Consider the following 6,672-nt stretch of genomic DNA (forward strand, 5'->3'; position numbering starts at 1 on the left):
TAATAACACAAGTTAGAAGCAGGAAACGTAGTGACAAAAACATCTGCCATGATGTGAACAACAAAAGTAATATTTCATAGCAACTTACCTTTGCCACTAATAATAATGAGGTCAATAGCAACCACATATTGCAAACCTGTTAAGGCAGTGCTGATCGCTCATGTGTGACTTTTCAGCACGGCTGTCCTGCTCGTACACTGTGAAATTCAGTCAAGTTGAAGGTCCCAGTACTACTGTTCGTAAACACACATTAGTGGAATTCTTAGTGATAATAATAGTCTGTTGGCAATGATTACTATAATAATTATTCTTATTATTATTCAGATGCTGAACCCTATTCATGTGGAACAAACCCACCTAAGGGGTAATTAACTTGAAATTCAAATTTCTAAAGCATATGGCGTCCATTTGAAAGAAGTAACATTGGCGTCAGACATTTGAGCAGGTACATAGTAACAATAATGTTGTTTACATATATATGGTAATTAGGGTATACCAAAAGAATTCATATGGAATACAAAATAAATGTAACTGAAGTCTAACTATATTACAAATGTTCCAATGACATTATAGGTAGGTTATACCTATCTTTAGTTAATTTCACACACAGTCAATTTGATGAATTGTAATGTTTGTTCAGTATCCACCAAAGTGAGAATGGTGCATGAGAATTTCATCAAGCAAATTATTATCTGTCAACAATTGTTTACATATAACAACTACTGTGAATGTTTGTGGTAATAAATTAATAACAAGTGGACATTCCACGCAATAGTGTTCCACGGTGTTGGCGTTGAGGGTGTCACATAATCTACAGAAGGAAAATTGAGGAACCCCATCTTGCTCAGCCCCTAACCAAACTGGTCGCCAATCCAGCCAAAGACGCACACACAACATTATTTTGACGAACCATGAGTCCATTGCGGCGATACTTGTGTTGGTGAGGAAGGAAGTGGTCACAGTGCTGTATTGATACACTGGTGGCCCTCTCAGCATTACTACGATGATGGGTGGGTGACCAGGCAGCCTGGCACACCATCTTCTCACAACACAGGAGAGATGGAGTGGGAATATTGGCATCTGGAGGATCGTTAGCAAACAGCCTTTGCAAGACGGTCAACGGTACTGTTAGCCAGATGTCCTACATGAGAGGGAGTCCACAGGAAGTGTACTACCAGTGAGCTCATGTTGGCTGTGTCTAGTTGTCCAAGTATTTGTGTAACCAGGAGTTGGTATGCTGGTTTGTGTGAAAAGAGGGCTCAGAGTGCTGGCTGCGGGTTACAAATGATCAAGCTGTTGTTTCTGGTCCATGTGATCAAAGTAACTGCATCTGGAAGTCTATGCAGTTCACAATACGTGGAACTTGATGACTTTGGGAGGCGATGGCCTGTCCAGCCCTCTTGCGGGGGTTTTAAGATGGGGGAGAAAACAGCACAGCCAGCACTGCCATCCTGCTGCAGGGAACTGTCCATGTAGTAATGGTGGGCTATACTGAGGGATGAGGACAGTCTGTCGATGGTCTCCGATGCACGTTGTCGTTGAAGTTTAGGCAAGTCAGTCTTGGAGCCTGGAGTGTCAGAGATTGCTGGCATAGGAATCTGCCACGGTACAAGGCTGTGATCCACATCCTCTGCCACGATGTTGATGTTAAGCTCCCAAATGCTTGAACAGACTGTACTGACTGCTACAGTTGTGGATGAGGCACATCTAGATCCAGAGAAGTCCTGATGATGTAAGAGTAGTGGGGAGACAGGTGAAGGTAATACAGGCATTTGATACTGAAGTAGGTGACATTGGAGTATATTCTCTCAACAAGTGGTGGCAGACAGAGTTCATGTTGCATGTTTACAATCCTAGTGGAGGCTGGAAAGCCTAGGATGAGTCTCATTGCTTGGTTATAGAATTTTTTGAGAGGTTGTAGAGTTGATCTGGAGAGCTGACATAGTGCAGGGGAAAGATAATCTACCACTGAGTGGATGAGGGTAATGTATATGGTTCTGGCGACTGGGGTAGATACTCCTGCAGAATAATTTGTAAGCCATTTGAGAGGAGTCAGGCGTCACCATAACCGGCTCGCAGATCTTGAAGAATGGGATGTACTCGCTGTCTTGCTGGAATGGAAGGTGTTATCCGCAGTGGAGCTCCCAAGTAAAGATACTGTATGCACAGAGGTATAACATTGTTCCCCAAGGTAAATTCTGGCCGATACCTTGCTGGCCGGGGGGAGAAGATTCTACTTTTTTTCTGGGGAGATGATGACACCACAGGAGGATACTGATTCGTAGAAGGAGGAGAGGAAGCGTTGCAAGTGATCTTTAGATCCTAAGTGAATGCATATATCATCCGCATAGCAAGTGATAGTTGTGTTATCAGTGTCAGGAAGTAGGGAAAGAAATCGATGAAGGAGAATTTTAAACAGAAATGGAGTTCAAGTTCCTTTGCAGTGCTCAATGCTCCCTTAAACAGCACACGAGAGATTCTATTTCATAGATAACCACGTATCCATCTCAAAAGATTTCCTTTGACTCCGAAATCAATGAGCTGGTCTAGAATGATGTCTTTATTTGCGGCGTCAAATGCACTTTTCAAATCAAGGAAAGCTACAACACTGGTCGGGAGAGATGAGTGTAGAGCTCCATGAGACAATAATGTGTTCCTTGTTGGGGTAGGAAGCCATATAGTCTGGGTGAAAGCTTCTCTTGCAGTCGGAACATAAGGTGTGAGAGGAGAATACATTCGAATACTTTGCAGTAACAGGAGGTGAGGGAGATAGGCCGGAATTTGTCAGTGCAGGGCTTGGGGATGGGCACAATTGCACTATGAGTCCACGCTTGTGGCACATATCCTATGCTGAGGCAGAGGTTGTAGAGCTGGAGGATAGTGTTGCCAGGTACTTTTATGAGTATGCCAAGGACTGTATAGGTGATGCCATCATCACCAGGAGTTGACTTCTTACTCCTTGATAAGGCACATCATAGCTCTTCCTCAATTATGGGTACATTGTCCTCTTCATCAGTGCTCAGCAAGGCGGTAATAAGATGGAGGGCATGGTGGTTTTCTTTTGTGAAGTGAGAGTCTTGTATATGAGCAGGAGGGTTGATGATTCGTGACATTGACCACTCTTCAATGAGGTCCTGTGCATACTGAGCAGGGCTGTGTTGGAGGACACTTGGGGTTTTCTTCTTCACAATCCTGTTCATGAGGTGCCACATGGAACCAAAGCTTGTTTGATGGTTGATGCTGTCCATTAACTTGTGCCAGGAATCTGTTTGTACACAGTGCTGTAGAGCAACTAGATAATCTCTTAATAGTTGATACTGGTGGAGAGTCTCAGGACTTGGAAGAGACCAGTGGTTAGAAAAAAAGATAAATTAAGAAATTATTAGATGAATATAAATGTAAGTAGATTTTTAAAATAATATAAAGAGAATTGTATTGGGGTATTAATGCATTGCATCTTTGCCTGAACTTCCGCTGGAGTTCTAATTGCACGACATCCCTAGTAGGGAGGGAGGCTGTTCCTTCCACAGTCCCCCAACGGTATATGGAACCAAGGACCTCTGGAACTGAGAAGTTCGACAGCGAGGAGGCACATTTACTGCATATTGGTGCATCTGAACTGAAAAACTGACAAACAGGAAACAGAAACCTACCACCTCGAACCACTCTATCTAAAAGAGATAAATCTCTGACAGAAGCAGACATCCACACCAGAAAACGGTATTCTAACTCATGAAGGACAAATAACCTACAACAGGTTACATTGATTTTCACATTCACAATTGATCAATGATCACCTTTTCCTGCCAAGAGCGACCAGAGTCGCTGAACGGCAGAAGCACCAATATGCAGTAAATATGCCTCCTCGCTGTCGAACTTCTCAGTTCCAGAGGTCCTTTATTCTTCCTCACACCGTTGGGATACTGTGGAACAGCCTCCCTATTGAGGATGTCCTGCAGTTGGATCTCCAGCGGAAGTTCAAGCAAAGATGTAATAGTACATTACTGCCCTAACAATCGTCTCCTTGTATTTTAGTGATTTACTTCCCTTTTTTATTTATTAATTTGTTAATCTATTTTTTCTTTCTTAATAAGTGATCCACCTTTCGGTATTTCCCATTACCTTTTGTTACCACTTTCTAATGAACACCCTAATGCTCTTTGAAAGCTAGTGAGCTTCAAGTCAATGTCCCCTTCTGTGATCTTGTTCCGTCTGAATAGGGTGCATCTTCTAATAATAATAGTATTAGTGAATGCTTGAGCTAAACCTCCTTTAAACATGTTTTATTAGAAATTATTGCTGCATCAGCTGCATTAATTTTATAGAGGTTCTTCTCTATTTTTCTAATTGTGGTTTTCTCATAGTTACTTAAATGGCAGGTGAGCAATGCACCGAGGGTTGGCATGTCGAAAATCAGGAAAAAAATAGATGTCAGTTCTATTACAACGCCTGGGACGTTAGTAGAGTAGAACCTCTATAAAATTAATGCAGCTGATGCAGCAATAATTTCTAATAAAATAATATCAGTAATAGTAATTATACCGCCCTCTCTTGTATAGCTTTGTGTCTTGACTTGGGGCACACTACGAATAACAATATGACCATCCTTGAATAGAACACATTCGCTTGCACGTGTGTTGGCATATGTTCAAATACCCAGGGGCGTTTTCACATTACATTTTGAGAGCAAAGAGCAAATGAGCGGATTGTCATGAAATTTGAAAATGACCCTGACTTAAGGGAGGGTCATGTCATTCCAATCAAGAGATTTGAAAAAAATTATAACCATTATAGCTGCAAAAGTAATCTAACAGACTGTAGTGCATACACCACTGCATCTTTTCTGTGTGGTTTCGTATTGCAATTTCCTCAATGAGATTAAAAAGACAATATGATCGTGAGAGCCACCTAATCTACTACACCAGCACAGTGAGAGCAAACGAAGCTATCTATCAGCACAGGAAGTCAGTGACAACGGATGCGGTCGACCTCACAAAACGTTTGAGTCAGTGTGAAGGGTGCGGCCCCTATTGAGATTGACTATTTGCCTGAAGATTCTAGAAGAGGGTGTGTGTATAAGGCAATGTGCATGAGATCAGTTGAGAAATCTGCCTAGAGAATGAGAGATTTGCCATCTTTTGAGCATATTTTCATGTTGATCCCAGAGGGGCTGGTACTCAACATGGGGGAGGTTTTGTGTGATGCTGTAGTACTGCATTATGCACATCTTTTCTATAGTCTTCAAGCAATAATAAATCGCATGAATAAAGAGTATCTCCACGCGGCAGTCTTCCTGATATGCAACCAAAACTCACTGTTCACACATCCCACTTCACCACAAGAAACACTCGCTGGACATCACGAGACTTATTCGCACAGAGACAGAAGAAGGACTAAGAATAACTCAGGACACTGACGGAAGGACGGACGGACAGGCAGACCCTTAGCATGAGCCCACAACAGTCAAGCAGATAATATCTCGCGTCAACATCCGGTCATATCAACAAGAATGGAGGGTGCTCCCCAAAGGGCAGTTTTTGGCTAAATATTCCTGATATTAGAAATATGACTATGTCGTCATTTCATTCGTTTCCATTTTTGAAAGGCTTTGTTCATCGCCAGAAAATTAAACGCTCGGCAATGTGCAAAGAGCTTATGGCGAACAACTGTATTTTATCACGAACCCACGAATTATCTCTCTCGGCTTTGTGTCTTTTGCGACTGTGATTCTTGTTTCAGGAAGAAAGAGAACAAACAGCTGCTCAAGGAAGTTCTGCGATTCTGTCTGTTAATAATAACGAGAGAGAGAGAGAGAGAGAGAGAGAGAGAGAGAGAGAGAGAGCAGGATTTTATCAATATAACATATTGCTTTGAGATGCTCTCTCTCTCTCTCTCTCTCTCTCTCTCTCTCTCTCTCTTATCTTGGTATACTTCATCCATAAAAATGATTAAAGCACAATATATAAAAAAATGGCTGATATGAATTCACATATTGTACACACACACACACACACACACATGCAGAGAACTCTACAATTGAAAAATATCACCATTATTGTTAACTATTATTATTATTATTATTATTATTATTATTATTATTATTATTATTATATTATTATTATTATTATAAATAGTATAGTAGAAGTATTATCATATGGCATCACTCAAACAGAAAAAGAAAACAAAATTGGTGCATTTCGTAGGCAATGTCCTACTCGCTATCTACCAAAATAAAGCTGAAAATTCCTTAAACTTTATAGATTATCTGATTAACATTAACACAGCCATCCAAACTCGAAATACTGACATTGCAAGATGGAAATTATCTACAATATATTTCAGGTACTTTTCACGAACGCAATATATTTCATGAAACGTCTGACAGACCCATTTTTATTCATATTCAATCTTTTTTCTTTTTCAAAATAGAAAAGGTCGAACCTCACATGAGAGGAGACCATTTGATAGTTCGGAAACCAGCACTTTCCCATTAAAATGCCGGTGCCTCGTTCTCCCCCAAGTACCGAAGTCCGAAGGACCTCAGGTGACAGTGACGTATGCAAAATCATCACTCGAAACCAGATTGGACCGGATTTAATTTCAGAATCATGGACTGCAGACGCCATCTATTGACTGCCCGATTACAGGGTGCACCTACAGGGTGTCAGCACT

At 41.2% G+C, this 6,672-nt stretch overlaps 1 protein-coding gene across 1 annotated transcript in view; it reads right to left on the reverse strand.

The window, feature by feature from the left end:
* Positions 1-5,418, reverse strand: part of LOC135205656 (uncharacterized) — a 13,325-nt gene extending 7,907 nt beyond the window's left edge. Inside the window, 1 exon segment of the mRNA XM_064236494.1 lies at positions 5,316-5,418. The gene's annotated coding sequence lies outside the window, so the exon portion shown is untranslated.
* Between the last annotated feature and the right edge of the window lie 1,254 nt (positions 5,419-6,672).

This window comes from Macrobrachium nipponense, chromosome 24 (assembly GCF_015104395.2).
Source record: "Macrobrachium nipponense isolate FS-2020 chromosome 24, ASM1510439v2, whole genome shotgun sequence".
Lineage (NCBI taxonomy): Eukaryota > Metazoa > Arthropoda > Malacostraca > Decapoda > Palaemonidae > Macrobrachium > Macrobrachium nipponense.